Genomic DNA, 10,654 nt, shown 5'->3' with positions numbered 1-10,654 from the left:
ATATATATATATATATATTCCAGTAAACCACTTTCTCATGGATTTCCAATTGAATGGCCACCTAATTTCCATTTCCTTTGCTGGTTCCTCTTCGTCTTATAGCTCAGTTCTTAACTTTTTTTCTTTCTCTCCATATTTATTCCTTAGGGCGTCTCATTCAATGTTATGGCTTTATATACCATGTTATGCTAACCACTTCTCCAGGACGGACCACTACCCTAAACTCCAGTACTGTGTATTGTGGCATTTTCACTTCTATGTCTAACATACATCTTAAACTTAACATATCCTAAACTGATCCTGATTTTCTCCCAAACCCAGTCTTCTCCATGTCGCAAGATGCTAACCCCATTCTTCCAGTCAAAACTCTTAAAGACATTTTTGACTTCTTTGTTTCTCTCATAAGTTAAACTTAAACATCAAAGAGCCCTGTTAGCCCTCTCTTTGAAATACATCCAGAAGCAGTTTACTTCTCACCGCCTTTATGCTATGTCACCTCTTACCTGATTTATTGAAATAGCCTCCTAACTGATGTGCCCACTTTCACTCTTTCTTTCTACTTTTTACTTTCAGTGCAATAGCCAAAGTGAACTTGTTAAAATATAAATTAGGTCATATCACTCATTGGATCAAATTCCTCTCTGGCCTCCCATCTTTTTGAGGGTAAAAGCTGGAAAACATTCAGTGGTTCCTAAGATCCTACGGGCCCCAGCTAGCTCTCTGGTCTCATCATTTCCTTTCCTCTTCTGGCTCTTTCTGCTCCAGCTGAGCTGACCACTTTATTTCTCCTATGGGGTCATAAAACCTGCTTTTTCCTCTGCCCGGGGCAAAATAATTCTTTTGGTGCCCACAAATTTGTCAGGCTTATTCCTTCATTTGATTTCTATCTCTCTTTATCACCTTTTAAGATAGGACTTTCCTAATCCTCTTTAAACATAAACAAACAAAACCCCCACCATTTCCATGGACACTCTTTCTTTTACCCTAAGTTATTCATAGAAGTTGCCGCCATATATTTTTGTTTGTCATCTCATTAGAATGTTCTGTGAGACAGTTACTCCTATTTTCATAACTCTAGTCTTATGATTATAACAATTGCTAGAGCATGGTAAGAACTCAGTAAATATATGTTAAATGAGTAAACAAATGAAACAGTTAATAGCTTTGGTTTTGACTTCCAAGTTTATAATACACAGGTCCTTACTTGTGTATGCTCTCTTCATTATCTCATCCTATATCTTGAAGTGCTAATTAGTCAATTGTTCTAATATATCTCAATGTCATCTCATAAGTGAAATTTCCCAAATTGAGCCCATCATCACCTTCTTCCCATGATGATGGCCCTTTCTACTGAGCCTATCTCTATTAGTAGCAAACATTCATCTAGGCCAGGGGTCGGCAAACTGTGGCTCGCAAGTTTGGGTACGCTCAGTCTCAAAAGTTTGCCGACCCCTGAGAAAGCCAATTCTGTCTCTCATAACAATTTAAAAATTATCCGAGAGCCATAAGTATATTTTTACAAATAAGGAAAATTTAAAGTAATATTATAAATGAAACTATGATAGTTTTATTTTCATTTCCAATTTTACTTCAGAGACACATGGACGTACCCAAAGAACTGCATGTGGCTTGCGAGCCGCAGTTTGCCGACCCCTGGTGGCTCTTCAGTTTCAAAAGTTTGTTGACCCCAGTCTACGCTTAGAATACATTTTCTTTGGATCTTTTATTTTCTCTTTGACCCTTTACAGAAGTCTCCATTTTCTCAAGTGGTTTCCCCACAATAGATGCTCACATTTTTCTCCATGTGCACATGCATGCCCTTGCCCAAGCCTTCAGATACTTCTGATCTCAACCCCCCACCACCACGCTGTACTCAGTGCTGCACAAGGTCAATGCCCTGCCACTGACCCTGAGCAGCAACCCCACCCCAACCTTTTTTAAACAGCACCTAATCATTAGCTCATTCTCCTTGTCAAAACATTCAACAGCTTCCTATTTTCTACAGCATCAAGTCTATAGACCTTTCACAGTCCCTGATTTACCTTATTTATCATCTACTCCCAAATATGTACCCTCAAGCCAGCAATAGTAGCATGATTAAGACATGGCTCTTACTCTGAAGGAGCTTGAATTTTCTGTAACAATTATAATGCCTTCATCCTACCGCCCTTTCGTGTTGTTCACTCTTATTTCATGTGTAATAGGCTTGTTCCATGGCTAGACTGTAAATGCATTGGAGCACATAGGGGTCATGACTTGTTCTTTCTGTATTATACGTGCCCTTATATTAGTGCTTTTGGCACCAGTGTTTGTTCAGAAAAGACATGTTTGTCAATTGATTTAATAGTAAGATATTAAAGATTTATTAAAATAATAGTGTTGCTTACAGATATTAATAAGTGAATGCCTGAGCTTCCTAGTGAAAGTCAATTTTTTCAATTTAATTAGATATAACAATATCTTCCCTTCAAAATTAATTATTCAAGTCTCAACTTAAAGAACATTTTCTCTGGGAAGTATTTCTCAGATTCCTCAAATTTGAGTAAGGTAGCCCTTCTTTAATCTGCCTCCCTATAGCAGCTTGGTTTTGCCTCTATCTCTGAATTGCCTCTATCTGTAATCACACTAAAATTGCCTGTTACCTTTTCTATCTCTCTTGCTGAACTATTATGTTATTTGAGGGGAGGGCTGGTATACCTCACTCATTATTTTGCTATAAGAGCTTTATATAAGGCCTGGCACAATATAGCTGCCCAATAAATAGAAAAGTAATTGTATTTCTTTTCCATAAATTTGGATTATAGAAAAATTAAAGTGCATGTAAATCATTTTAAAAAGCTGCTTATTTTAAATACATTACATGCAAATGTTTACTCTGAATTACTTGATGAAACATAGCAAAAATTAGACTGAAAATGGAGCTCTGTGAGCATGTGTAATATAAATAAACATGTACAATTATATATATATAAAATTATATATGTGCAAATATATATTAAATTATATTTGAACAATGTCTTAAGGTGTCTAAAGCATTTCACATGTGTATGTGTGTGCATATATATATATATATATATATATATATATATATATTAAATTATGGCTATCATCCAGGTTTACACAATAACCAATGATGTATTTGTGCTACATCTATATATAAAAAATACATTAATAATAAAGAAACAATGTGGAAGTGGTATTCCCAATTTACCTTCCTAACATTAGGGTTACAGGTTGGTTTACTGACCTGCAGTTGGCTGTCTTGACTCTCTGCAGCCTCAATTCTTAATAAATGAAATTCATTTTAAGCATCCTAAATTATGGGTAGTATCTTAATAGAAAATACATCTATGTGCTCAATACTCTATTCTTGGTCTGAAAGGTGGCATTGGCACTGCTAAGTGGAAGGAAAAAAAGTAATTTATTAAGTTCTTTAGTTTGTAATCTCTCCAAATCTTGTCTTATGGCTCTCTCTCGCTCTCTCTCTCTCTCTCTCTCTCTCTCACACACACACACACACACACACCCACACACCCACACACACGCATGCACAAAGTCTTGAAACTTTTGGAGCTACCACCCAATTTACTTCCTATTTTTGTCTTGAGTTTTCCCAGATTCTCTCTCTGAGTACTTGTTCTTGTTTATCCCGTTTTGAACACAAGTTATATTCAATTTTTATCCATCAATCCCTAGTTGAATTAAATTGCTTACTTAATGTGATTTTAAAGACAGAAATGCTCATATTTCCCCACAACTCTTATTTATGTATTACTCCATTATGATGCCAAAATAACCACCAATTCCTCCAAACAGCAAATTCTGATTAACTTTTAAATATCCATTACCATTTACACCAAGACTTGAGTTAGTCCAGAACCTATAAAGTTTTCTTTACATCTGACTAATGTAACCTTATGTATATTTTCTACATAGACTCACATATTTTTTTCCACAAATTTGGCATGTTCTTTATTTCTAGCTCTGCAACTCTCCTTCCTTCCGTCATGCCTCAGTATTACTTCTAGAGTCATCCATAGGTTTTTGGCAGTAGTTTCCTATGGCAGTACCTACAAAGATGAGTTACCATACATGAGGTATTATGCATCAAAACACATTCAAAAATAATAAAGTCACTTAAGTTGGTGTTTTTACTTATTGTTTTTACAACAAGGATTTTTGAGATTATTTATGTCCAACATTTGGTGCTATATAAACCTCATTTTTTGCATTTCTCATATTTAGAATTTCCCTGAACATTTTCCAGGCATCATGAGAAGGCTTGGCTTTAAGCATAAGTGGCAAAACTATCCCATTAGGTCCATCCCAATTGGAGGAAAATGATTTCACAAAAGTGAAACATGGCATGGTGGATGCTGCAAAAGACGTTATACTCTTTTGATGGCCATGCTTTATCTCTCAAGGTCCCGTTTGATAAAGTAGATTGTGATCAACATGGTTAAATAGAAGCATAATGCATTTCTTTTGCACATTGTCAGAAATACATTCCTAATTGGAATCTAAAATCTCATGGTGGAAAATACCCAGTTCACTGACCGATGGTGTCATTTATGCCACATGGTATGCAAATCCATATGCTATCAATGCAAAATAATTAAATTCATTTATAAGAATTCATGTGGATGCTTAACAAGTGCTATACATGCAGCAAACATTTTAAACATGAAATGTCAAATATACTAATATGTGTTTATTTCCTGATCTTATATAGTCTATATTATAACTGTTTATGAGACCTAATTATTTTCAGGACACTTTCCCTTTTTCCCCTAAAGAAATGTTTGAGAAAAATTGCCCTGTTTTTAACACGTTGAATCTTTATCATCTTTATTTTTGTCAAAAGAGTGTAAGACATAGCTATGGATAACCCTGCAGGAGTCAAAGCCTGTGGCAGATTTCAGAGAATCATCTGCTGCCTCCTGAGCTGGTAGGATTTGGAGGACAGAGCTCAGGAAGTTGCCATGGCTTGGGGGCAAAGCAGGTTTTTGCAGATAAACCTTAAGTCACAGATTCTACCTTTTAGAGCCAGATATCATTCTGTGGATTAATTAATACTTGTGAGGGCTTTGAGGATAGAAGGCATTGTGAGCATACAGTGTTTTCTTATTTTAAAACAAAGGGCAGCCACTTTGGGGGAATAATTCTATTGATCAGGCTGTGCTTTTCTTAAATTGCAAAAAAATTCCAAAAGCTCTTCGGTCTTTCAAAATTCTACTTTGGTATGATAAAATTAGGTTTTCTGAAAGAACATCTTCCCCTATCTTCCAGCTGGTAGTATGTTAATAATAAGTTGCATAATTTAATAGCTCTAATAGAAACCATCTCCAGGTTTTCATTGTTTTGTGTACCCTTTCTTTGTTCAAGCAGGATTCTGTTTATGAATTCCAGTATTTGCTGAGGCCATCACTGTGCTAGGTGCTGTGCTAGTTTGGGGGTATGCAATGATATGCTAAATACTCATTCTTTTCTTGAGGGCTTTCAGCCTAAGGGTAAAGAGAGTATTCAGCAAGTAAAGGGAGGAATCATTCTATAAGTGCAAATTACAAAACATGCTTTGACAACAGAAAAGCCAGTTTCTATGAGAGAGAGGGAGCCTACCTTGGATTAAGTAGTCATAAAAGCACTATTTGAAAGGGACATGCAAATTGAGATTTGTAGAATGGATAGAGTTTGTCAAGCGAAGAGATGGAAGAAGAATGATGCAAACAGAAGGAACAGTGAATGTAAACGTGTAGATGTCAGTACAAAGTTCTTGCATTTGAAAAACTACAAGAATCACACACTGGTTACTATAGGGAAATGTGTCAGGAGTGCGGGCCGTGGGAGGCAGAGCTCAGATCAAGAAGGACCTGGAGATAATGATAAGGAGTTTAGACACCATTAAAACACAGAAATGGGTGATAATTTCCCCCATCCAGGCCCACATTTGAAATTCATTTAACCTTAAAGTAGAGAAAAAGAACATACATAACAACAAAAGAGCTGTTAACATTGAGCAATCCTTTCTTCCCTACTGCCTAGACCTAGACCGAAATTAGGTTCCAACAAAACAATGAATTACACAAATAAGTTGCCCAGACAGTAACCGGGATGGCCATTCACACTGAACTCCACAGACAGGCAAAGAAAGAGCAATGCTCTCATACTTAGATCCAGGACACAAAGAAATAGAATTCAGGGAAGAAGAGAGAAACTGAGAAGGAGGAAGGAGAGGTGAGATGCAGGAAAAGCCTCCAGAAGACTGAAGAAACTTCTGAGACACAAAGAGGTGCCTTCATCAAACTGAACCTGGATTTTTCGGTGTGGCCCAATGAAACACACCAGTTGCAAGATGAAAGGCTCAGGGAAAAGGTTACGGTGCATTTTTAAACATCAAATAGTAGCTTTTTCAAGATGATATTCTGATGTGTTAGGGGTAAATAATATAAATCAGAGACATGTGGGTAATTTTTCCTTGATATGTGCAGGGGTTTAAAATGATGAGGAAAAGCACTTGGGAAAACATAGTTCATGCTTTTTCAAACCCAACATTTGAAAAATGGTTCAAGCCGTTGAGCGGAACCCCGAAGCCCACCATATTCCTGAGTGAGAGAAAGTAAAAGAGGGAGAATAGAATATCCATGAAAGCACTGAGCAACATGCATACTGATGGTTTCAAATAAGTTGCAATGAGCAGACCATGCCTAACTCTAAGGCCTGAGAGCAAGACCAGCTTCTTGAGAACTTCTTGGGAATGCTTAGTTGCTCCTTCACTCATCCTGGCACAGGATCATTTTCCTTTGCATTTCTTCTACTCCTTTTCATGTCATCATTGCATCCAACTTGAATTTTGGTTTACCACATTTTTAACGTATGCGCACAGTAAATTATATATTTACATTAGACAAAAATATTGTATTTCATGTGTCTAAAAGCATCATATTTTATTCTGGAGCTCTATGTAAGTCAGGTAGTTCTATACTCAAACTTTTGATTCTTTTTTAAGTTAGTGCTTTATATGATATACAGATAAACTGGATTTTTAAGGTAATTTTTTCCCTTTCCTTTCTGTTCCTAATGGGTTGTGTCCATAGTAATTCCACACACATGGTCAGCAGATTTGATATAGCAAAAAAAAAAAAAAGACAGTATAGAAATAATTAGAGACTGAAAATAAATACATATGCAATGAAATATGTAAGCAAAAAGGAAAGTGTTACAACCTAAAGACAATGTCACGAGAAGGAAAGCCAATGGAGTTATGTAGGATGAATGTTTTCTAAAGATCTAATATATAGCATGGTGATTATAGTTAATAATGTCATATGGTATACAGGACATGTGCTGAGAGAGTCCATCTCATGTGCTCTTGCCACAGAAAAGATAAGAAAAGGTAACTATGTGAGAAGATGAAAATGTTAATTAGCTTGACTATAGTAATCATTTCACTGTGTATATGTACATCAAACATCATATTGTACCCTTTAAATACAACTTTTATTTTAAAAATAGAAAAATTAAAAAAATAAAGAAAGCCAACAGAAAGAAGACAGATATATCTGTTTCTGTGAGTAGTGGCAAAGTAAATAAGAGATTTAAGAAGAAAAAAAGAAGCATCACTTGGGGGGTAAAATGATATAACCAGATATGTCCTAATTCTGAGCTTAATAATAGAAATTACCTAAACAAGATTATCAGCAAAGTGCTGTGATCTATTAGAAGTTCAAAAAAAAAATAGAGTAAGTTTCTCATTATTAAATAGGAAAATAATTAAATGCTATATCTGAAAATTATAGCAGCCCAGGATTGTAGTCACAGAGAAAAGATGCAAAGTTCTCCTAGGAACAGGCCAGTCAGTCATAGCATTTCACAGGTGGCACTACTCTGAATGGCTCACTCCATTTTAGGGCTGTGACCTGTCTCAGTTTTGTGAGTCTAGAAAAATTATATTTATCAATATTATCAAGGCTTACAGAAATAATGATCCCTAGGGACCATCTCACAGTAACAAAATTTGTAGGAGCCTGATGTATAAACTATAATTCTGACTTATAAATTTATAATAGTGGATATACTGATGCTATTTAAGTCACACCTGTTCTACATCAAAGGACCTAGGAAGCTGAATTAGAAGTCAGATGACTGCCAGTGAACACAGAATCAGGACAACGGGGAAAAAGAATAAATGTTATAAGGCATAAGGGCCTTGTTGTTCTGGTGTTAAAAAGCCAATCCCTTCTCATCAAAATCTGGTGAAAATCATAGATTCAGTTCATTTCCATTTATAAACATGTATTTTGACAGAACACTTTTGGTGTTGATGAAAACCTATTGTTTTCAATTCAACTTCTTTTATCTGAGAACAGGGTGAAGCCTTCACATAAAAAACCACAGTGCCTGTATTTGTGATTACAGGCTGGTCTGTCTGCCATGATGTCACATTAATCAAAGGTTGTCTTCTGTTCCCCTGCCTTGTCTATAGCCTCCAACTTAGGTTGATAAACAGGTGCTATCTGGGTGTCCTACCGCCATTCATTCTTTTCATCTGTATCTGAGCAGTTGTGTGTGCTGAGCACTTCCTCAATGCTAGCAGACTGGCTGGCTGGCATCCAGTCTGGATACGTGGCTGATCTTTCCTGTCACTCAACATTAAATAAGGTTTCTGAGGGACATTGGACAAATAGCTCAAGAAGCCAGATTCAACATCTAAAAATTGGTTGACATTTCTTAAGTAAATAAAGTTTAGGGAGTGTCACTACTCTAAAGACCTTCAAGTTGGCCCAGAACTTGACATATAGTATCCTAAACTTAGACCTAAAGCTATACATAATTTTGTAAATCACTAAAGATAGGACCATCGGAGTCCTAGATGACCAACATACTCAAGTGTAATTTATACATCATTGTCTTTTCAAACCAAGGGATTACCATAAATTAGGAATAAATAATTAGAATAATTAATATAGTATCATATGTATACCCACACACAAAATGCATAGCAAGCCTCTGTTTGCCATAATAATTCTTTTAGCTTCTCTGAGCCTCCCAGAATAACTGATTCCTGGTGCCTAGAACATAGTGAGGTATTTCAAAGTATGATAACAGGGAATAATAAAGCAATGAAACCTACCTTATGGGATCTTTGCTTGCCAGCAAAATAATGCAGTGCTTTCAGTGTAGGAAGCCTGTCTGGAATTTCCTATTCCCTGGTAAAATATGGTGTAAGTCTCTAAGATGGAGAGAGGAGAGTATGACATCTAGCCCCCCCCCAAAAGAACAGGTGTATCTTGAATGTGAGCTCAAAAGTATATAAGCCTCAATGAGATCAACACTGTCCTATCAACCTTTGCAATCCCACTGTGAACAGAGCAGCTGTATTTAAGTGGATGGGGATATGATTAATCAAATGTTTGTTGGAAGAATGAATGACTGTACATCCAGTATGAAAGAATCAATGGAGAGAAATGAATACCTGATTTCAGAAGCAGTAATCAGTGCATGATGGTTGTACATGTACATAGCCACAAGTAAAAATGTACTTGAAGATACACGTATGTACAAATATGCATGGTGGTAATACGCGTAGTAGGTAAGAGTATATAGTAGAAGAAATATTCGCTTTTTTAATGACACTGAAGATAGGTTGCACTTTGGGAGATGATATAGAAGAAGATAACTAACTTGCTAGTCACCTCTTCCTCTCTCCTTTTACTGGGGCCTCTGGGTGGTCATTTGTATCGTATTGACCCAAGATCATGGGAAATGGCTCAGCTTGCTTGATGGCAATGATGTCACATTTATAGAGTTCTAACATGTGAAATCCAGCTCCTGACCTCAATCTCAGGTCTCTTAAAAGGCCCAGGAGTGTCTGGAGGAACATTGCTTATGTATTCAAGGAGAGAGAATTCTAAGGTATATAACTCAAGCCTGTTTATATTGATTTCTTCCTTAAAAAGTATTAGCTTTTCCCTTCACATTTCCCTTCTTTTTTTAGAGAAATGATGATCAATAATACATCTCTGAGTACTAAATGTCCACCCAGTGGTCTTTTAATGAATATTTTGGGGGTAGAAAAGGCAATATTCTTAGCTAAGGATGCATGCATTGATTTTTATGATGGGTCAACATGTTTTGTAGTTTTTTGGTAAATAAAATTCAAGCTTTTAGTAACTATTTTATTTTCATCGGAAGAGAGCTTAAAGAAACCAAATTTTATCTATGGCTACACAACAAAATACCTTAACATGCATTCTTAAAGAAAGAGACCCCCCTTCTACGATGCTAATGGCTGCTGAAAACATCTTTCTTCCAAACATCTGTACAAACCAGTGATGCCTAGAGTTAAACACTGAACTCACTGTATGGATTTTAGAGGGCAGATGAATAAGATTTCTTGGCACCAAGAAAAAGGGGCAATATACATAGAATAAATAGTGGGGAAAGTAAACAATTAGATGTATCCAAATACAAAAAAGGTAATATTGAACATCATGATTCTAAAAAATTGTGCAAGCAAGTTTCCTTAGACTCCTTATGTTTGTGGAGAGCATGCTGAAGTAAAAGAAAATTTCTGGAAATGTAGATATGTGAAAAATACTTTGCTATGGGGCATCCCAGTTTCGGGTACCCCATCTCGTAAGAGAGCTGTAGTTTC

General features: G+C 36.2%; 1 protein-coding gene across 2 annotated transcripts in view; it reads left to right on the top strand.

The window, feature by feature from the left end:
* ARHGAP15 (Rho GTPase activating protein 15) overlaps positions 1-10,654 on the top strand; it is a 652,765-nt gene that overhangs the window by 103,699 nt on the left and 538,412 nt on the right. The window lies entirely within an intron of this gene.

This window comes from Hipposideros armiger, unplaced genomic scaffold (assembly GCF_001890085.2).
Source record: "Hipposideros armiger isolate ML-2016 unplaced genomic scaffold, ASM189008v1 scaffold_649, whole genome shotgun sequence".
Taxonomy (NCBI): Eukaryota; Metazoa; Chordata; class Mammalia; order Chiroptera; family Hipposideridae; genus Hipposideros; species Hipposideros armiger.
This window is presented reverse-complemented; position numbering and strand designations above follow the sequence as displayed.